The following is a 23,131-nucleotide window of genomic DNA, read 5'->3' as shown; positions in this document are numbered from 1 at the left end:
AAGCATTTTGGCAAGGTTCAGATTTCTGTGCTCACAGCTCAGTGCTCAAAGAGAAAAGGGGAAAAACAAAAGGGTTGGAGGCGTGGGGAGGATGGTGGCAGGGAGGAAGCCCAGACATTTGCCACTCACCCTGGCCAGGCCAGAGGAGTGTGGGGACAGTTGCCCAAGGCAGGGTTGGCTCTGAGGACCAGGGGCATTTTAGCCTCTTTCTCCTGGGAAACCCTGGCGTCACTTCGGCCACCTCTGTTCAGATGCACCGCTTGACCACCGTGACGCTTTACTAGCTGTCCCTTTGTTGGAAAAACAAGGTTTATTCTTTATTTGTGGTCCTGAGATGTTAAGATTTGTATTGTGTCCTCCTGGTTCCTGGCATTCCCACAGCACCCTGGGCATGTGGGAAAAGTTCAGGATTTAGGTGTCTGGGGGGAGAAAACTGGAGAATCCAGTGGGATAGAAAATTGTGACATTCAGTTAAACAGGGCCAAGGGACTCAGCCCTGAGAAATTAAAGCACCTCTCAGTGTCTTGTCCTATCACAAGCAATGACAGAAAAAAAAGTAGACAAAAACTTTACAGGACAATGTCATATCTTTTTTCCAAGACAAATAATCATGGTAATACTTGGACGGTGCCTTCACCCTCTGGCACTGGGTGCAACTGTCAGTAGGGACCAGAGGACCAGAGTGGGCAGCACCCAGGGCACTGAGGAGTGCAATGCAAGCACCTTTCTACAGAGGTGCTGACAGCCTCATGCCTGCTAATGATGGATCTTCATTAACCCCGTGCTATGTGTGTGCTGATTAATCCTGATTTATACCAGAGCCCCTTAACCCAGTGTGGCACCTGGACTTTGCACCCAGCCCCACGTCAGTCTGAATGCCCAGTGCTCCTGTTAGCTAGTGGCTGCAAGATCTATCTGCAGCCAGGTTGGGTCCCCAGATCGGTGCTGTACCTGCCATGAAGGCAAGGATGAGGATCACCTGTCTGGGACAGAGGAAACAGCAAGGGGGGCGGGCAGGTGTTTTGGCAAAGACTGGTGGGTCCCTGCCGAGGAGACAGCACCTTGCTCAGTGCCCAAGGAATGTTCCCCATATCCTTAGGGTGACTTGCTTGCTCCTAAAATGTAAAGGTCACTCCCAGGCCTGGCAAACAATGTCTGCAGATAGGGGCTATCAGAGTCACTGCTTAATCTAAGGCTCTGAAAAGGCTCTCGGGAAGCAATTTAAATACCCCTTCATGCAAAAGGCTGTTGAATCCTAGCAGAGGCAGGCTGCTGACTGACAGCTTCAGTACATGAGTATATGTGGATGAGGGAAAGGCTGAATGTGGGGGAACATCCTGGAGACTTACTTTCCCCCATCCTTTATTCTGGGTTGTAATACCATTTTTCACAATCTGCAAGTTTACTGTGGTAACACACCTGGAATGTTTTACCACATCACACACTTTGTTGGGTTTCTTCCCCCCCCGGTATATTTTCTCAGAAGGCAGATGTCCACTAAAGTAATTTACAAAGAAAATAAGTCAACACCTCCAAAATACTAACTGCTTACCATGTGTATTCACTTGGTAATTGCTATTTATATAGTGTGATTACTATTTGTACAATAATATCACTCTCTCCAAGGGATGGCAAGCAGCAACTGCAGTTTTTGTATTAACTTGTCATTAAACAGAGTAGTCATGTAGAGGCCAGCACAGAGATTCTTGGGACTTTTCCTAGCTCTGCAGCAGGGTTGCTGTGTCAGGCTTTGGCTGCCCACCACCCTTTCCTTGCCCCAGGTATAATAGATGCATTTATTACATTCTTCACAAGGCAAGTGTCAAGCTTCCACTAGTGAAGCACTTTGGATGTTGCACAAGAGGTAAAGAGTAGTGGTGTTGGTAATGAAAATATGCCATTAATACATTTCCAATAAAAAACTACAAGTGGCGTTTAATCTGCAATCTGTTATCAATAATTTTATTACCGCAGTTACTGTGGCCTAATAAAAAAGCACTTTCTCTTCTTTATTGGGTAAGTGCCAAAACGTTTATCCTTTATTCTCCGGCCATTAACCTTTATTCTATAGCCATTAGTTTAGCCATTTGTGTAACAGTCTGCTGAGTAACATTCAAGTAGGAATTTGTATTCAATCCATTATTTACTCTGAAACCCAAAAAGAATATGTTCTTATGCCGATGTTGTTTATCCATATTAAATTTTGTTAAGTGCTGTATACTACTGATGATAACTCTTATAGGAAGTGGAGTTTTCTTACTGTGAATGTTCTTCTGGCATATAAATAAAACTGGAGTTAACCTAGTAATATTTTGAAAACAGAGATTGAAATTGCTAGCTGAAAAACAGATATTTCTCACAACATATGCAAAATTTGTAATAACTACATTTAGAAGTTTATTCCTTTTGTGGATCAGTTCCTGCATCACTCATTTACGTGAACTCCATCATAGTGGAATAAGCCATGATACTCTCTACCCTTCCATCAAGGGTTGAGATTTTGGGTCATGAGGTCTCTGACATCCCACCATCCTTTCTTTCTTACTGAAGGCTATAAAAAACCCAAAGAGAAATAAGTTAAATAATCAAATGACTACTTTTCTTTGTGGCATTTACTTGCTAGCTTTCAGCCATTTCTGGCTATCCATCTGAAACTGCTATTTCTCTGTGTAAGTGGCTTTTAGGGCCATGCTTTCTTGAGCGCATCTTTTAAATGGACTTATGAGCCTTAGCGAATGGAAAGCAAAGCAGGAGAATGAAACTGTTGATTCCTGCTCATTAGCTGAACATGGGAGAAATCATGGCTTTCTTATTAGGCTGCAGTATCTCAACCTCACTGAACCCTATTTTTCTGTTTCCAGACAAAAGCATTAGTCATCTGGCTGGAGAGTGACATTCAGTAAAAACCTTTCAAGGTCTTCCCATAAACTCTTGCAATGAAGAGGTAGTGGTAGTAGTAGCAGTATTTTTAATGATGGGGAAGGTCGGCTTACCCAGTGTATGCTCTGCTGCTGTACACGTACTTGAGGCTGCTTGGGTCTTTTCAGTCCTGATTAACTAACAGTAAATTTTAAGGAATTAGTTTGATGGTTGGAATTTTTTTCCTCTCCTTTCTGCTCATTAGGAACTGGAAGCTGCTCTTCACAGGGATGATGTGGAGTTTATCAGTGACCTGATCGCCTGCCTTCTTCAAGGTTGCTATCAGCGCAGAGACATCACGTGAGTAACCTCGCTCTATGGCTTAAGCGCTTTGCAAGGGGAGCTAATTAACGTGGTTGCGGGGATGTTTCACGGCTTTAGAGTGATGACATGGTAGTGATCGGCAGCCACCAGCAATCAGGCCAGATGCTTCACTGAGTGGAAGGGAACTCCAGCTCTTCTTGGGTTGGTTGCAGGTTTTTAATTTTACAGACCTGTTGTTAAGCAAACTTCTTTTTTCAGATCCCATGAAAATGTGTTTGATGCTCTGCTGTAGCACTAGCACATAGAGTGAACATTCACATCTGCTGTTATGCTCTTCACTCTGGTCAAATTAGTGATATCACATTAAGTCGTTAAATCATCACATATGTTTTCAACATGTTATATGCACTGCATAGAATAAAACTTGCTGCTCTGCAGCCACCTCACTTGTATGGAAGATCCCATTGCTTTACAGAGGGACAGTTATAATTATTTTTTGTAGAAATAAGAGGAGTATTGAAATTGGTTCACCTCCAGGATGTTGGAAAATGATCTGGCACATTCTGTTGATGTTTCAACATCCAGAAACACCTTGTTAGTGTCCACCAAAGTAGCCTCCCAAATTCAGACATCTGTAGAATGTCATTCTTTAGAGGATTGCTGCTCTTGCAGTGGAATGTGCTCCCAGTGATAACAAAGGCTTGTTTCGGTGTGTTTTATTTGTTCTTCTGTGAATCATGTTAATAGCAAAGCATAATTGTGAAGATTAAGACAGCTTGGCAACACTTGCAGTTGCTTAGAAGAGGTGTTAAACAGTCCTGCTCTGTAAGATTTCCCTGTTGTGCAGAAGCTTACACTTGTGCAAAGGGATAACCAAGGTGTTTGCGTTGAAAGCTCTTATTTCTAATTATCTGATTATGTTCAACAAAATTTGTATAGAGTTTATATATATTTATATATATATATATATATATATATATATATATATATATAATCTGCCACTTAAGTAAGTTCTCTTGCATTGCTGCATTGACATTCAGCATAACTGGGTGTCAAGACCTGAACCAGGCAGCTGCACTTTATTTACTGTCTCTGAATTAAACTGATGTGATGAGAAGCTTGATTGTAAAGGGACTGCAATCGTATATACCTCCTTCATCAACATAGCCACAGAGGAATACAATCTTGCTTATAAATTTTCAACAAGTTTATTTCTTCATACCAGAAAGTAGTGGCTTGAATGTTTTGCCCACCTTAACCAGCCCACCCTTGTAGAAGCAGTGGGAATTTTTTGTCTTTGGTAGATTTCATAAATTCAACATTGTGAGGTTTTTCTAAACTCTTCAGATCTAAGAGTGTTCACTTAGCAATTGCAGTGTTTAACTACCTCCCCTCTCTCAGCTGTTTTATCTAAGAAAATTCAGGGGTGAATCATGGGTGAGTCAGGCATTGGCAAGTTGTCTGTCTGAGGAAAGTTACACATGCGTGTACATTCATGCATAGTTATATATATACCTGGCAGCTCAACAGTGTGTAGTTATTCAGTGTTGCATGTAGCTCTCACTTTGTGCCTGTGTAAATGGAGCTTTGGTTAACTCTGAGATGCAAAAACTGCAGGGAGGTAACATCATAGCAGAAGGAAGAGCTGGTAACCCAACTGAGGCTTTGTACAGCCTAGTCAGGGTGTGTGTGAGGCATAGGTAGGTACCTGCATAGCTGTTGCTGTGTGTCTGTCCGTGTACAAGAGGTGCCATAGGAAATGGAGGATTGCGAAGTCACGTAGTAAAGTTGTGAGAACTTATACCTCACCTAAACTGTCGTGCTAGGGAAGGCATGAGGTGCCTGAAGGAGAAACCAGTTGCACCCTTTCTACAGCACCTCCTGTAGAAGGGGACTACCTCGTGGGCAGGGGAATAACGAGAAAAGTCATTTCTGCAGAGGTGATGGGGAAAAGGGCACAACATGAGCAGCATGGTGGAAATGGCTGAAGGGCTATATCTGGAAAACTGCCTGGAGCCACTGGTGTGTTAGAGAGGTGGGCTCTTAACCATTGCAGAGGAAGCAGTGGGGGAGGCTACCTGGAAACGGAGGGAACGGTGCTATATGCAGAGGGATGTCACAAAGAAAGAATCATTAAGATGTAGTCTAAATATGGAAATCTGTAGGTAAGTGAGAATAAAAATGATACACTTCTCAGAAACAAATTGCCCCATTGTTGTTTCACGCTTACAAACCAGTCATGGAATACTTATCCAAAATAAATGTGTGGTTTTAGAGCACCAAATTTTCCTTGTTCCTTACACATTTATTTCCAACACCTTTGTTCCCTCTAACCTGAGTTCAGGGAGCATAGGCCTTGACTGATGCATGGCTTCCCAACTGTACCTAGCTTGTTCACAGTTAATGGTAAGGAGTTGAGGCTCTAACTGATTTTCTGAGTGAGTGCTCAGTGGACAAAGGTGTGCAAATGTAAGAGGCAGAATTTGTGTGGAGTTTAGATTTGGTTTTTCATGATGAGCCAAGACTCCATAATTTTCTGTTGCAGACAGATCATAGGTATCTGTCTTGCATGGGAAAAACCAGCAGTTTCACAGATCACTACAGCAGTGATTTCGCCAGTCATTTGTGCTCCACATCCTGGTGCTGAGGCTGTGATCTGTTAATCTTTAGGCTGTAAACTTTGCTCCCAGTTGCACCTCAGAGGGGAAGGTAGGAGCTTGTTCTCATTCTTGTTCTTCAGCTGGAGCACTGTGGCACAAGCATAAGATTCATCATATAACCTCCTATAAAACAGTTTATCTACCTCTCCAAGGGGTTTTGAGCTTTAATTTGTTTTGTATCATGTCTTACCTCTTTGATGGCCAAAATGTTATCTGCCTATGCTTTCTCACAGTGTCTGGGAGCAGCTTGTAGTTCTTGTCACATCTGTTTTGACGGCGTGCAGAACTTGTGGCAGAGCTGGGCTGCCTGGCTTTAATCATGCATCATAGAGGGGTATAAAACTGTCACGTACCTTTACTAATTATAATGTGCTCTCAAGTAATTTTGGAAGTGGAACCTAGCTGAGAGCCCTTCTAATGCACAATTTAACATGCTCTACTTTGATTTGCTTTTTATTCTTTGAAAAAATACGAGATTAATACTTTTGTAGGGTTCTGTGTTTCTTGATTTTGAAGTAGAGCCACTTTGCCTTGGTTTTGATACTCTTTGTGACAGACCTTTTTAAAAAAATAATCACGTACAAGAGAGTGACTGGTTTTTACCCTGCTTGGTGGTTAAGGAGTGTTGAATGTCTAGTAACTTTCTTTGAGTTTCTTTGAGTTACGGATATCTGTGTTTAACTCAGAGACTACTTAACGGAATGCCACATGATCTTCTCCAAACTCTTATTTATCATAACCTATCATAGCTGTTAGGAAGATTCTTCACTGATTTGGTTCTTGCTGTGTTAAGCACTGTAGAAGTACAGAACAAAAAAGATGGTAATCTGCATTTTTGGCTTCTAGCATCTTTACTGATGACCCTGTAGCTATCCTTACCTGGCAGCAGATGGTTTGAGCACTCAGCTGGGACAGTTTCCCTCTTGCTCTCCTCTTTTTGCTCTGATGCAAAATACTTTTGTGCCATGATCTGCAGCTTTTGTTGTTTTATAGTATTCATATACCATCCCTACTATCTAACTACTAGGAATGTAATAACTAATATCCTTGAAGCTTTCTGATCTGTTGGCTCAGTTTTATGCTATAGCCATGGTTTGGTTTGATGCCAGTGAGTTTAGCTATACTTTTTCCTGCCTTTAACTTTTGTGCACAGTCCTTGAAATGTCCCATGTTTTAATTGTTTCAAAACGTAAACGCATGGAAAGTGGAGGGGGAGAAACTTCTTAATAGAATTTGGGATTAATAAAAAATAAATAAATAAAAATTAAGCAGTTTGAAAAAATACTACTGCTTGCTTTAGACTCTCTGATATAAATTGGGCAGCTGCATAGTCCCTAGGGGCTGCCACTCTAATTCCAGCAGGAAATGCGACTTGATGAGTTGTATCAAGACAGGAAGATCAGAGCTTCAGCTAACGGCAGCGGCCACAGCAGGAGCCTTCTGCAGCTGTTTTTAAGTAAGAAATGATGGTGTGACATGGATGTGTACACTCAACTAAAATAATCCAGAAAAGCTCCTGCTGTTCAGCATTTCTTTGGGAGAAGTTCATTTCTTCACTGCTCTGTTATTGCAATTTCACTATTTTTCTAAAGTGATGGCATAAAAAGTTTCAATGACTTTATCATATTTCTCATTGGAAAGCATTTTTCATGCTGCTATTGTCTCTTAAAAACCATTTTATTTGCTTTTTCTTATAACGTGTTTTATTTTTTCAACATGAACAAAGGTGCCAGAAAGTGAGGAGAAACAAAACCAGTATCTCTGCCCTTGCCTGTGCCCCATGAGATTCTTTTTTTTTTTTTTTTTAATCCTGAGAGATTGGTCCATCACTGTAGCTGAAAACTATCTAATTGACTTCAGTGGCACCACAGACAGCATTTGCTTCCTTAGAAACCTCAATTGTTTCTTTGTTTTGTTATTTCTTGCCTTAGTGCATTGGAATTTTTTCTTCCCAAGTGGATCATCTGTTTTGCACCCACCTTAAGCTCTTTCTGGATCTGTAAACTAACCTTGCAGACTTTGGCTTATAGTTTGCATGTGGTTTGTTCTAATATGGATAATAAGAGGATATTCCTGAACTCCTCTTCCCTCTCCTGCAACTGTTTCAATTATTTATTTCATATCCTTGGTGGTGGCATTGAGAAATACTCCCAGTAGGGCATCTGAAGAGCTGTTTCCTACTTCTTGAATTACCAATCAAGAATACTGCCCCTGTTCTGCTTATTTTCTAATACTTGTTCTGTAATCACTTATTTGAGTTTCCCTGCGAAAGACATAAGGGGTAGTCTGAAATCTTCTAACCCATTGGGGCAGAATGCCTGTTTCTGAGGACTGTGTTTAATAGCTCTGAGTATTTTGCATCTTCCTTCTGCTTTGTCCCTTTTGTCTATCCTTGTCTTTTGTTCTCTGTAGACTGTCTCTTTACAGGCTACTTTGGGGGTTATCCCTGATCTCATGTTTTGGTAAAAGTGACCTCAATAAGCACTTAACATTTTGCAGTTGTCCCTCTGCATGTGACTCTGTGCTGTGTCCTTTAAGAGCCTCTATGTTGGGATAAAGTGGCAAATCAACTGGGATAGCTGGCAAACCAGTGCCAGGTTTTCAGTCTCATGGATACTGTCATGAGCTGGGCTGTGGAACAGCTAAACCAAGCTACTAAAATAGTCTGAATGAATTCAACACTTCAATCTGTGCCATAACATCTGGGGCAGCCAGTCCCGGCTTCAGTCCCAGCAGACCTAGGGACCACCATCTTTCAGAAATAGTTTAACAGCTGGCTCTTGCAGTTGTGCCAGTAACCTTGATTATAACAACTGTTTCAATGGCCCAGCCACAAAGCACCTCACTAACTCAGAATCATATTCATGAATGCCAAGTGAATATCAACAAGATGAGCATTGTTTACAACCTGACTTTTAACAAGTTCTGCCATGCATACATCGTGGAGATCGGTGAATGGCCTCTGGAATTGACTCAGTATCATCAGTGCAGGAGATACCATGAAGGGGGCAAGGGAGATGAAGTGGCTACATTGCTCATCTTGAATCTAATATTAGTATTTATTACAATAATAGCCAAGCTATGCGAGGTGAGCCTTTTAAAGGGTAAAACTTGAAAATGAGGCAGCTGGCAGGTGTTGAGAAAGGAAGGATGAGATTACAGCAGTAAAATAACACAGTCATTCAGAGATTAATGAGAAGCACAGTGGAATAAAATTACAGAGTTCAAGTATAAATAAAGCTAAGTAAATGTCTTTGATTCTCAGATGGATAAAATGAATCTTTAAAGAAGAATTTGAAGAAAAGTCGGTAGCATGTTCTGGAAGTGCTATTCCATAGATGTGGTAGGGAACAAGGACTGAAAATGGTGGCAGAAAAAAAGAGCATGAAAGCTGTGCTGTTATTGTCAGAGCAGATAGATGAGAGACAAATAGGATAGCTGGGCAGAGGGAGTTACGCAAAACATTGACAGGGAGGAATTAGGTGGCTAAACCTAAAAGGATGAATAGAGAACAGTCAGTAAAGGGTCTTGGACACTGCAGTGATGTCATCATGCCAATGTCAGAGTTTGAGATATGAAATGGACAGCTGTGGTTTTAAGTTCTTGATGTTGCAAATCAAGTACTCTGGAGAGGAGGAAGAAAGCAATCATGAAGAAAGAAATTGAAAAGGCAACTGAAAACATCTTCTCCTTTGAAGGAAGAAGACAAAGAATGAGGGAGAGAGGGGAACAAGATGTAGATGTTCTCTCCACGTGAAACCTTTGCCCTCACTTTTGAGACTTGCATTTCAAGGTAGTGATGCTCCAAACCACTGGTGCAGGATTTTTGCTCCAGCACAGGTGGTTTTGCAGGCCACCTCCCAGCACCTCAGCCAGGTTCAGAAACCAATTTTTAGTCCAAGGGTGAATATTGGAGAAGTTCTGAAATTATTTTCTTGGACCTTTTAGCCCCAGTGAGCTTGATGAACAGCTGGGGCAGCTGCTAGCCAGCTGCTAAGCCACTGTGATAATTTGGTGTGTCATATCAGTCTCTGTTCTAAGTCACCTATACTTTTAATTTTTTTCTCATTTTACTCTCCATTCTTCCTCACTCATTTTCTTTCTCAACTAGTGTAGTGGTTTAAGCTTTAGAGAAAAGAAGTATAAACACCTAATGAAACAAATCCCCAAAGGAACTTCTTTAGGAGCCAGTTTTTTATTTGTAAAAACTTGTGTTTGTCCATTCTCCCCAGAAACTTGTAATGAGTGGGGCTGGTTCATAGTAATGAATCTGCTAAGCTTGTTTGCTTCAAGTCAACCCCATGCTAGGTTTTTTTTTGCCTCAAAAGGTGCTCTCTTCTCCCACATTAAGCATATTTTTCTCTGAGTAGCAAGGCACATAAAGGCTTGTTTCATATGGATTTGTGCCGTAATGCATGCATATGTCCTATTTCCCCATCATCATCATCAAGACAATAACTAGCTTCTTCCCCACAGTGCTCATCATCACTGTAATACCCTAAGGTACTCTCTACAGCCCCTAAACAATCGGAAGAGCCTATGGCACAGCAAAACTGTTGTGTTTCCTTATGGCTATGAATTGGGAGCATGCTTTCTGTTGATGGGCACTAGGAATGAACAATGTAGCATTAAGCTGGCTTCACTTGTTCTTCAAGGATCCAGGAATGAATAGTAAGTAATGATCCTCTCCCAGTCTGAATGTGGAGCATAGTAAGCCTCATTCCTATTTGCCCTTTCAGAATATAGGAGTTGTATTTGGGTCTTTTGTAAGTTAATCACGTCCAACTCCCAAGGGTTGATCTGCTGATCTGCTTCTTCTCACCATCGAATAACAGTAGTAGAAAGAAAAAACCACGTGGATGAAAATTCGCAAGCATGTATTAAAGCCTGTTTAGATGCAGGTAAAGGTAATTGATGGGAGAGGTGAAATAGACCAACCAAAGCCCTTGCTTTCTTACCACACCAGTTCAGAAGGTGAAAGCTGGGCTCTAGGTACATTCCTTAATTTTGGACCATCCAGAAGGCTGTGCTCATACCTCCAGAAATAGAGGCTACTATGGCTTCATCTTCATTTCATTACATTCAGAGTGGCTTTTGGGGCATACACTGTGTGTTTGGTTGTCAAGGTCACACAGAGCAAGACACAAAACAAGAGGAGAAAAACTCCCATGCCTTAAGAGTCAAAGTGTGCACATGGAGCAAGAGCTGAGAGTGCAGCAGTGGTTCTCACACTTCATTTTGTCTGTGTGGCCGTCAACATCTCCCTGCATGGGTTTCCCAGGTCAGATCAGTGTGTGCTGGTTATGCACCCAGCATGCATGAATCAGTCTCCCCTAGCAGAACCCTTCAAATCAGTAGTCAGCAGCCTGCTTCTTACCAGGCCTCACACCTCACACCAGTATTACGCAAATCTCCCCCCACTTACTGACAGTTGACTTCCCACAAGGTACTTGTTTCCCTCTTGAGCACCTAGATCCTTCTCTCTCCCTTTTTATTGTGTCTAACAACCTGTTACTAGTTCTTGGGTTAGTTAATAAATAGTTCTAACACTGTTTCTTTTTGTTTTCCTTTTTGATCCTTCAAGAGATTGCCTTTTATTATTCAAAGCCAAGGTACTTGACAGAAGCAATGCAGAAGCCCCCGGGCTTCAAACGCTGTCCTGGCTGTGGGATTGTTATGCTCTGTCTGATAAGCCTTGGGAAAGAACTGGGCAGAGAAAAATGCAGTGCTTGAAATTCCAGAGGGGTGCTTGGAGGCATCCATCCATGCAGGGACTGAAGGAGTTTCACCTGCTGATCAGGGTTTTTTCAGAATCATCAATTCACCCCACCTAGGGACCCTCCTATCTTTACAAGGCTGACAAAAATCTGGCTTCCTATCTGTTGTGGGGAAAAAGGTACCTCCCTTTGTTAAATTGTGCTCAGAAATGTCCGGATCAGGCAGGTTTTATTTTGAGGCCCAAGAATTGCTCCTTCGTCTCTAAAACTGACCCCAGGAACTGCTGTGTCTCGAATTTATTGCTTCGTGAGCACGTGCTCTGAGGAGAACCTGGGTTCTTTGCTTTTCTGTTGCATTCTAAAAGTGACATAATTTACTGATACCATTAAGTCTGTCAGTGTCATCAAGCCTGCTGCCTGCTGATGTGCCTGTAAAATCTTGTTTGGCATCCGTATTGCTTAATCTTCTCTTAGTGATCTTATGCTTCATCAGGGGACCAGCTGTGCCCTGCAGGTCAGTTGCATTCTTCTTTCAGCTGGCTCTCCAACTCCGCACCTCTGTCTTGAGCACCAGGATCACCAACTTCAGTACTGATCATCATGACATCTCATCACTGTTATCTTCCTGTCCTGTACCAGCATACACTCCAGAGCCTTCAGTACACACCCCGTTGTTGGCTCTTCAAACTCGGGACCTCCCTTCTGCCTCCTGCCATTCTGCCTTTCCCAGTGGTATCTGTCAGTCATTTTCTGATTTTGAGCCTAACAGAAAACTCTGCACTTCAGGGTCTCTGGACATTCTTACCATTTGATCTGAGCATACTGTCAGGGAAAAATTCATGTTCCTAGTCTAGCTGTAGCGATAGATCCCGTTGGATAGGGAAGTCTTGGGCTCCGACTCTTCTCAGCTCTCTGACCCTATTCACTATGGTGCCATTGCTTAATGAAAGCCATTTTCCCTGGCCCCTCCCCAGGCAAGATCAATATCATCACACATCAAGAGGTGATATACAGTTAGACATCCCCCTTGCATCCTCCCACAGTATCACATGCCAGCTTGACACCACAATTTCTTCAGGTGTGATAGAGAGACATTTTCAGTTCAATCATTAATTTATCATAGGCACTTGGGGTGAGATGGCTTCTTTCCTTGGTCCTTTCCACCTCACACATAATGAGTGATGGCATCCACACTGGTACCACCCTGTTCTCTGACCAGGTCTGCCTCCCTTTCTGTGTAAAGCTTCAGTAACTGATATTGCTTCTTTCATGGGCTCCCTCAGCTCAACAGATTGATTCCTCAAGGCAGGAAAAGAGCAGCTGACACTGCTGGGGGCATGGATCTTGTCTCCTTTATGACTGATGGACTGTCTAGTGCAACCCCCAACAAAGAAGCAGAAACCACTTACTGCTTGACAGACACTCAAGTCTTCCTGACCAGACAGGCAGAATGTCTGACAGGCAGTCTTACCAGGACTTTTCTGTATAAATTCCTATATATTTCCAGATTGCCAGTATTTTACAATTACAGCCACATCGCAAGGAACTGAGGTCCCTGGTTTTAGGCAAGAAGAAAAGAAGTAGTTGCAATATCATCTGCCTTCCTCCATACTGGAGCTGTGGTGCATGTTTTAACCTATGATGGTAGGTGGTAAGAGCACGTTAGTAGCTGATTACAGAGATGGTTTCCTCTTGGAATTTAAACCTACCCTTGCTATTCTCATGGGTTGTACTTCACAATGAAGGCAACTGATTTGTTATTGAGCTCTTTGATTAATGGTTTCAGGGTAGTGTCTTAAATGTAAAATTGAATAAAAGGTGAAGTACAGATTATTTGTGGGGTTAGTATGCTGGCAAAGCTGGACGGGTGTGTTTAAACACACTTTTGGTGTGAACACGGTCATCCTGAGTCAAACCCAGCGATGCCTGTAGAAAAATAGCATAATCACAATTATTTGCATTTATGCAGTTACAATTAGGGAAAAATACAATTTTTTAAAACTGTCTCAAATTGTCTCCTCTTTGTATTCATCCTTGCTGTTCATCTATTGCTACCTTAGTTGATGTTTTCACAAATATGTATAGCAACATTGTTTACTCACCACAGTGATGTCTCAGGATCTTTTAGCAGACTTATTTTTCTCCCATTTAAATCCAGTTATCCAACTCGTTGATTTCTCATTATCAGTTTTCACACAAATTGCCGCATCAGTAGTGGGGGAGGGGGATCCTGCTTCTCTGTCCACACCACTACCCCAAAATCTTGCATGCATAGAGAGCACAAATCTTCCCTTCGTGGAGACTGTGCAGAGACTTACTGAGTTTGAAGGAAGGGTTGAACTAGCATTGAAAAACAAACAGGTAGTCATCACGTTTTAAGTTTTATGTTAATCCCATTAATATTTTCTGAATCTGTCTGGGCAGCGTATGCTTCTTCCTGCTCATCCTCTTTGCTCCCAGGACTTTCTCTTGCTTTGGTACATTACATACCTTGGCTTTTGGCCATTGTTTGAGATGTTTCTGGCTGCTTTGGTTTTATTGCTGCTCATGTTCTTATTTCTTCCTTTCCCTAATCAAACAACAAAGACACACAGCAGCCTTTGCTCCTACCTGAAAGTCAAATGCAGGCCCCCACACCCAGTGTGCATCTAGTTAACCATATGCATCTTCCTCATCCTTCAAGTACTGCATAAATCCACTAGGCTTGGCAAATCCAACCACAGTGTTTCACATCTTCATACCAATTGCTTTCTTCCTCTGGCTTACTTGGCCAAATAGGCTCTGGTGTCCTGAGACGGGGAGATGGATGCTGGGCATCTGCTCGCTTCTTCCTGGTATTGGGGTGGAGTGGGGTGGCAGAGTAACAGAGAGACAAGATGAGGTCAGTGAGGAGCAGCTGGACATAGGTGGAAGAAGAACCATCAGTGCTTTCAGACTGTGTTTCCTTCACCAGAAATCACTTTCACCTTCTCACATGGAAGGAGAATCAGAAACATGCCTTTGTTGCCCTCCTGTACCTTGAGGTGTTAGAGGCAGGACAACCACACAAAACACTTGTGGCCCCTCCTGCTGATCCTGGGGATGGCGACGAAAATAGAGCAGCCCTGGCTCACAGAAGGGTGCTTGGAACTCCTACAAGCAGGGAGACAGAAAATGACAGGACAGTTCAAAGTAGCAGGTATGTGTGATTTCTCCTGCCAGTGCTGTCTTTCTCTCACACAGCCCAATTAACAGGGGTCACAGAGCACTGATTAGCTGCATTGGCATTTTGTGAGCATAAAGCAGTGAAAAAATCCAGGGTGAATGGGGGAGAGAAGATCAAATAGACACTTATCTCAGCACTCCTGCCTGTCCCTGGCATTTGCCAGCCTAAGGGAAGAGCCTTTCCAGAAGAGGCCAATGCAGGACAGTGCTGTATCTGCACTACTATCTCTGCTGCTTTTCTGCCTTCCTTTAGCCACATAACAAACAAGCCACTCCCAGTAGCTGTGTCGTGTGTAGGGTGGCTGCTAGATAAAAGCTAAATCACAGGAGAAGCATGGACCATAGGCAGCTGGGAGAGATCAGAGCATGCATGCCCTTTTGCCACATTGGCGTGTGAGATGAGTTCAGCTCCTACAGCCGGCATCCTCTTTTGGAAGGGGTGGACTTACTGCCTCCTGTCCCTTGTGTGAAAGAAAAGGGGTGGAAGGCAGCACATATCATCTCACAGTAGGTAAAAGGGCATCTCCATCTAATTCAGGAGTTGGTGAGTGTGGTCTAGTAATGCTAAGAAGCCCAAGCTGGAAACTTCCTTCTTGCTCAGATTTTTCGCTGTGGCTGGAGGAAGAAGTCTGCATGAGCAGACCTGGAACCTCCCTGAAGGGTGGGCACCTGTGGTGACCTCATGGTTTCCTTTTCTTCCATCATGATCCCCTTTTTTTGGGGGTAGCAAAGAAAAGCTACCACTTCAGCTGTCATACCCAGGTTAAGTGGCTGCACTTGCTTCTGTCAAGCCAGCACATGCTCCTGTGGTGTGATCCCTTATTAGACTAGACAGCCCACATCAGCTCTTCATTCTCTCTACATCCCTGGAGACGCTGCCTCGCTCCATAGCTGTTCCTATTCTGCTTCTCTGTGGGACACAGCATATCTGCAAGCTCCCCTTCCAGCTTCCCCAGTTCTTCTTGTATGGAAGATCACTCGAGGTAAGATGGAGGAAGACAAGTAGCAGGAGTGGAGTACTCTTAGCTGCTGACAGCCTTGGTTATTCTTAGCTGTTTTTTCTTTCTCCTAAACATGAACACTTTAGGAGTTCAGCTGGAAAGGCGATGTATTCCCCAGCATCCAACTGTGTAAATTAGATTTCCTTAGCAAGATCAAGCAGCCCTTCTGCTGGAGAACCTTCTGTCCTAACTTTATGTTATATTGGACGAAAGGTTCAGAACCCTGATGTCTTCTCTAATCATCTCTTCAGCATATTCTTGGGGATCATCTCAGTGCCACATGTGAGCTCTGGAAACAAGTTATGGGATGGACAAGTGAGAGACAGGAACCAGGAACTACTAGGGTGCTGAAATCACTCTGTTGTCATTTACTTTTGTGGAAGACTTGGGTGTGTCTTTCATGGATGTGGAAACCTCTGATCACTCATGTTTCAGACTGTGAAATCCAGGACTTAGACTACTACTTTAGTGAAGACCTGCTACTGCTTAACATTATCTAACTGGCTATTTCTTCCTTATGCTTTGAAACAAAACCATGGATGCAATGTAGAAATAATGTCTTCCTGTGTTCAGCAATGATGAAGGCAAAGGTCATTGTGTGTAGAGCTCAGTGCAATCCACCCACTCAATTCTTCAGGTGTCTTTTTCCTCCCCTTCACCGCCAGTGCAGTGATGGCCACCCAAGTTAGCCACAGGATTACTTGAGGTTTGAGTAATATCTGCATTCAGAAAACTAGTTCTCGCTAGCAGTGGAGGACAAGGGTCAGGGCTGTATATGCCTTGTGGTGGTCTTGTACTCCAGTAATCTCATCTGTCTGGGAGGAGAAACTTTGCTCTGGAGCTTTGGTCCGTCCAGTTTGATTACTTTTTTTTTTTCTTCCCATTTTGTGATCTCATTCAGGGTCTGTTAGTGTCAGCTGTCTTCCTTTTGTTTACAGCCAGTTGTAGGCCAGCTGGTTTTCTGCAGGCATGAATCAGAAGAGGGCACTAAAAAGAAGGATGAGCCTGGGTGTTTGTTTACTCCATCACAAGGGCTCTGCCAGGGTTGGACCTTGCGGAGGTCTGTCACCAGTTTCGTGTGGCCAGGAGTTACTACTTTCCTCAAGACTGTCCCTGGCTGGAATTTGTGAAGTCAGTCCCCACCAATGGAGCAGGAGAGTGGTGCAGCTAGTGGCACTGATAGTTGAATTGGAAACAGATTGTGGATGGTAAAATTTAAGGTCACAATCCCTGGATCTCCAGCTTCTTGGTCACTTTGCTGCAGTGAAGTGTTTTGAGGAGAGACCCTTCAAGGTGCTTGTTGTCCTTGAGCCTCTGCCAGTCTGATTGCCCTGATGACAAGTTGGCCCATGGTCTGAGGAATACATGCTTTCTGTTGGCTTACACACCTTCTGAGTGAGCTGCACACAGAGGGCTTGGAAGGAAATGGGGAATATACTTACCCAACCCTTTTCTCTCCCAGAAGGATGAGGTAGTATCTTTTTTCCCCCCTCATCATGCCTGACTTAGCTTCTCAGTAGGGTAAATTGTTTGAAGGTAAAGTACAAGCTGGTTCATAAGGCTTCCTCCCCCACCTCAGATAAGAAAGCTCATTAATACAGTAAAAAAAACCCCTCTCCATTGTTACATGAGAGCTCAAGGTCAGGCTGGTAGTAGTAACTCATATTGCTTCTAAGGTCAGCCTAAGCTTTCTCTTTGTGACAAGCCACGATAGATTGATCATGGGGGCCCTTACATTATTTTTTTTCTTCTGAAATAGGCTTTGCTTCTCCTGACCCTGTTAATGATGTTTGACTGAGGTCATTCCAGCAAACCCTGAATCCTTCCTATTACCTTCTAGAGGGCTTGCCTTTGTGCCAAAGCATTGTATGCTTGTTAAGAAATAAGCTTTTCTGATCTCTGCTGTAGCAAAGAAGCTGTCTTCATTGGAGAGGGGAGAAATATCTTGAATGCCATCTGTCAGTTAATGCTCTCATTAACACCTGAGTGACTCCCAACATCAAGCTGGTGTCTTTTTGCCAATTCAGATCTTGAAAGGTGCCAGCCCATAAGGTGAAATATCTTCAGTCCATAAAATTAATTACATGATAAAACGTCTGTTCTGATAAGACCTTGATTGTTGTTTTTGGTTTTTTTAACTAGAGAGATCACAGAGACAAAAACAGTTCTCTTGTGTGCTGTGAATTAGATGCCCAAGAAGTCTTTTTTCACTTATTATTGAGAACCTTGTAAAAGCAATGCTTGTGCTTGGTGGCTGGAGGGAATCCAAGTCTTTTTCAGCTTTTAAAGCTTCTACTAGACAGAAGTATCACCTCTATTCTTACTGGCCAACTCTAAAAAGTACTACAGTAATTATATTCCTGTTTAAATAATCTCTGACGGAAAGACTGAGCTCTCCCAGGTCTAGTTTTCCATGTTCCTCCCACGTACTGCTCTTGGGTAGGAGGTGGAGGAGGTCTATTATTGTTCCTGTTCTCTGTCATCCTCTGGTTTTCTCAGGGTTCTTGGTTTTAATCTCAAGTACAGAACAATATAATGTCTGGGATTAGACATAGGTCAGGCTTGCCATTTTCCTAGCAGTTATAGTTCAAGAGCATTCCAGTATTTACTCTTCTGTTGAATTTTGTAAATTAAATGAAACGAGAGACTTAAAACACTGTCAGTGTGATAGATATTCTAGCTACTGGGTCCAGGCAATTATTTGGCATCTGAACTTTCAGAAGGCTTATCTATGTGTGCCAGCAGTATCTGAGCATCCTTGAGAGATTTTCATCTCCAGTATTTGCAATTGCTTGCCCTAACGTTTCTTTGAATCCAGTTTTCACTCTCATAGAGTTGGGAGTTTTGTGGGGTTTTTTTTAGGGAGTTTTCTAGGGGATGGGAGGCGGGGGCTTGTAACAAAATTGGCAGCAACAGACCAGTTAGAGAAGTGTGCTGTGACAGCAATTCCACACTCAGGCTATGGCACCCTGCCTGTGGGAAGTGCAGATTGACACAGGGACTCTCTTACTGAGTCAGTGTTTGTTTTTGCTTTTGTTTTTTTGGCTTGATTTTGTTTACAGTTTCCCAGCCAAGATTTGATTTACTTTGGAGACTTTAAAACCAAAAGCACAAGTGGCTCTGCTTCTTCCAGGCATGGGATTAAAAAAAAAAAAAAAAAAAGTGTGTGTGTCTACATGTAATTCCAGCCCCAGTGATGCTGCGTTCGCTCAGAAGGCATTTCACATTGAGTTTTCCCAACAGAGTCCCTGTGGGGCTGAGGTCTCTGGGTGCAGCTGTCCCCTTCCAAGCATGCTCACCAGAAGCTCTGGCCAAATTTTTCCATCTATCCCGTCAACCCTGTGGAATTTTCACCATCTCTTCCAGAGGTCTTGAAAGGAGCCCCTCCAGGAAACTGGGCACAGTGCTGAGCAGTGGGATGGGGGCTCGCTGGCCGAGCTTCTATTTCTGACAGCAGTGTGGCTCTGTGCATTAAAACCCTGGGCGATGGGAAGGATGCCTCTTCTGCGAGCAGGGGAAGCCACTGCGGAGGCAGACTGCTGATTGGGATCGCCAGGCAGGGGGAGGAGTCCTCAGCTCCCCTCTCCTGGAGCACCGAGAAACCTTCCTCTTTGGGAGGCAGCCGGGCAGCAGATGGCCGGGCTGCGGCACTGAGCTCTCAGGGGGTGTATCATTTCTCTGACTGTTGATACCCGTGTTGGAGTGGAGCCCCTCCTTTGAATTGCTCCCATCTTCTTTATGCCATGATTTTCTTGCAGCTGCTACTTAAGATCACAGGCAACTTGAGCTGCAACCTCACTGGTTGGTACTCTTGTGGATTGTCTGCTGTTATTCCTTCCCTTTAACACTGATGTGCTAGGTCATGTCCTTCCCTGTGCCTCAGATTTCATTTTATGTAGAGGTCCACAACTTATGATTAAAACTTTAAACCACAGGTACAATTCAGCTTTGACCTCCTTTCTAATCATTGCAAAAAAAGTTAGGGACCTCTGACAACAACCCTGTGGTTTCAGAGCACAGCCAGAGACAAGGCTATGAATTGCACTGGGCTCACTAGAAATGTATCCATAGATACACGGGTACTATTCCACCGTTTCCCTGCTACAGCTATCCAAGTTGCTTTGCACATGGAGTGGCAACTGCAAAATAAGGGATATTGTGACACGTGAGGGCAACCTTGTCTCAGTTTTCTGAAATATTAATGGTGCTAGTGAAGTTGGGATGGGGAGAAAGACAGTGGGAATGATGAAGTTTTACAGCTACAGAGCACTCTAAGGTAACTTTTCTGACCTCTTGTAGGTGATTTCTGTAATATTTTGGTTAATGAGCTGTATGTAAGATGCTTGTGCTGTATGGCAGGGGAAGGTAGAAGTGATTGAGAAAGGTTGACAGTTGTGGCCCATGGTCTGACACTTTTTTTATGAATTGTTTCTAGTACCCACAATTTACTTTCAGGAGAGAGTTGATTTTTGTTTGGATATGTGCCCTGAGACAGAATGTGTCCATGTACCAATTGATCCTCCTTGGAAATACTCCGATCTGTAGAGAAAGGACATTGCTGACTTAACATTGCCTCCATTGGTTGAGTGTTTTCACAAGACCCAGTGATGCTGAGAGCCTCAGGAGAAGAGATACATCTGTGTCCTCAGCTTGGTGATCTCCTTTCTTCCTTCCCACCTACAAAAGGGTTTTCAGAGGTTCTCGGTTGTAGCAGAGACTCTGTAGGACTTGCCATACCTGCAGGTGTTTCACTGTGCTATTAGTGAGCTTGAAAAAAAGGGTATTTGCCAGACTGCATCCAGGTCATTGCACTCCTGGACCCTGTCTGTCTGATTCTTGGTTTTGAATTTTATGGATAATGCTAAACAGTTAGTCCTGTGCATTTATGCTTTGCACAAGGAAAAAATCCTAAGGGCAGGGTTTTCGCAGACTACTGTGCCCCCTGCAGATTTTCTTCTCCAAACCAAGGGTGCTGTTTCAGAAACCTTTTTCAAAGGGAAATTTAATAAGTGACAGACTAAGTGAGACTAACCATAGGTGTGGCAGACAGGTTGAAGACGAGCACCCCACATTTGTCTGGAAAAAAGAGGCTAGCCCCCATGAAAAGGGAAAATATAAATTGGGTAAGATTGAGAGTGATTGGGAATGCCTTGAGACATCTGGTTCCCATCTCTAGTTCTCATTTCTATCCTTATTCAAAGCGACAAATGCACAGTAGCTGTCTTTGAAAATTGATGGGGGTAGGAACTCAAAGTACTCTTGAGAACAGAGCTTGTAATGTATCGAACATTGGGTGGATGGCGGAAATTTCTGGTGTTAGCCACTTATGTGAAAGTCAAACTCAAACCAAATTGGTTAAGTCAACAGACCCAGTCCACAGGGGAAATGAGGGTTACATAGGCAAAGATTTCAGATGATGTTCTGGAATTGAGGGACTTCCTGGATCAGTTTTCTTTGAGAGCAGACAAAATGGTAGAGCAAGATAAGTGAACTCATGCAAGCAGTAAAAGTATCTGTCTGATCCATGCTTTTCTTTTTTTTTTTTTTTCCTGGTAGAAAAACATTTAGCCAGAAAAACGGATCAGGTAAAATCCTGTTACTTTTGTTGCTTCTTCCTAGAATCCCATGTTACCCACTAGTTTTTCAGGATCCTATGGAAACTTTTTTTTCAGTCAATCTTACTGGAAATATCCAGAGCCTTTCTGTCAGATCTGATTAAATAATCTCCTGCATTGAGCTCTGACAGAGTTGAACAACTGAACTTGAGGGGCTGAAACTTGGATGCTCTCTTAGAGTTTACACCTTCTGCAATGGACTAAGTATCCGAATATAGGTGTTGCTTTCCTGCTTTCAGGAAAAGATGTTTTAATCACTGTTTCTGTTCTGAAAGCTAGTTATATCTGTCTGTCTTTTTGTTTTTATCCAATGGCTTCAGTAAGCATCTAACATTTAAATTGTGTGATCAAATAACACTCTTAAAGATAAAAAATCTGTAAAGAGAATTTAGTATCTCACTTCTTGCCAAGTTGAAGTCCTTGCTGGAAGTTGGCTTGGGTCTTGAGGTATATGAGGTGACACGTGGGAATGCACAGCTACTTCAGGGAGGTGTACTGTGTGCTGCATATTTCATTTTAAGAAAAGGTAGTTGCTGTGTCTAAAAGATAGTTGCTGTATCTACTAAAATTAGTACTTGAGGCAGCACCGAAATTATTTCATAAAACAATCTTTTGTTGAGTAAACTTTGTCAGTGTAGAGGACTGTTTCGAGTTGCATTTGTTTGATAGCTGATATAGTGTGGCAAAACTTGGAAATATGGATGCTTTTCTTGTGTCATGCACAAGAGAGCAAACTCCAGGCTGCAGGAGGCACTAGTTCCAGGTACCCGCAAGTATCTGTTGTTACATACAGCCAGAGAGATGGTAACACTCATCCGGTGAGAGGCGATCTCTCTGAGAGGTCAGCTTGCATTTGACGTCAGAAGGAAGCAGGCTGGTGGGGATTGATCTGCAGGGTGGTAGCATCAACTTCTCTCCACTCGAAGAGGAAGGGGAACACTGCCAGGTGGACATGGCTTAAGGAATCATGTGGCATCTGTTCCTTCATTCTTGCAGTCACTGTCCAGTTATGGTCCTTGCAAAGACATCCAGTCTTTACCAAACACATGAAGCCGCCTAATATCTAACTTCTTGTTGACTTTTAATGATCTTTCTTCAGCTGGATCGTGCTCTTCTATCTCTTTGTTAAAAAATAATAGCTTTTGTAGTAGTTAGCAATTTCTCAGGCAAATGCAATTCTGTAGTGCTGGCATGGTTCCATTAATCATATAGAGTAATCTGTTTGTGCCAAAAACCTATCAAGTTGAGCTGCCTTTTTGAGAGCTGGTGGGAATGTGTACCCAGTGGTGTTCTTGCTGGCATATGGACTTCCTGTGAGTGCAAGAATGACTGGGGCATGGGGGGGGTCCCCCTTTGCTGTGCTCAGGGTACACAAGCAGGCTGAGAGAGCCTGGCAAGTCTCAGGACTCCCAAGTGAAATGGACAGATCTTAAGAAGGTTTTATATTTAAGGACACACAGCCTCACTAACCCTTTTTCATTCTCTGCTCTGAAATTTTCATCAGTCTGAATAAGGACTTAAGTCTCATTAAAATATAGACGGAGTTCTTTTAGCCTTAAGCTCCATCAACAGTCTAATGGGTGTCAGATGGGGACATTTACCCTCAATTCCAGATGAGGGTAAGAAATGCATGTTTCCTTGGGTTATGCAGTGAACTGCTGGGGATGAAAGGGAGACTTAATGTGGCCCAGCTAGAAAATGAGAAAGATTGTTCTAGTAGCAGCGTTTATGAAGAGCTTGAGTGTTCAGCT

General features: G+C 43.0%; 1 protein-coding gene across 2 annotated transcripts in view; it reads left to right on the top strand.

Moving 5' to 3' along the window:
* The first annotated feature begins 3,128 nt into the window (after positions 1–3,128).
* LOC113490106 (cat eye syndrome critical region protein 2) overlaps positions 3,129–23,131 on the top strand; it is a 47,959-nt gene continuing 27,956 nt past the window's right edge. The window contains exon 1 of one of the 2 annotated variants that reach the window (XM_026866371.1): positions 3,129–3,219. The gene's annotated coding sequence lies outside the window, so the exon portion shown is untranslated. The remainder of the gene's footprint in view (positions 3,220–23,131) is intronic. The other variant, XM_026866360.1, reaches the window with a different exon arrangement.

This window comes from Athene cunicularia (assembly GCF_003259725.1).
Source record: "Athene cunicularia isolate RWA chromosome 1 unlocalized genomic scaffold, athCun1 chr1_part2, whole genome shotgun sequence".
Classification (NCBI taxonomy): domain Eukaryota; kingdom Metazoa; phylum Chordata; class Aves; order Strigiformes; family Strigidae; genus Athene; species Athene cunicularia.
The sequence above is the reverse complement of the archived record's forward strand: the minus strand, read 5'-3'. Positions and strand labels throughout refer to the sequence as shown.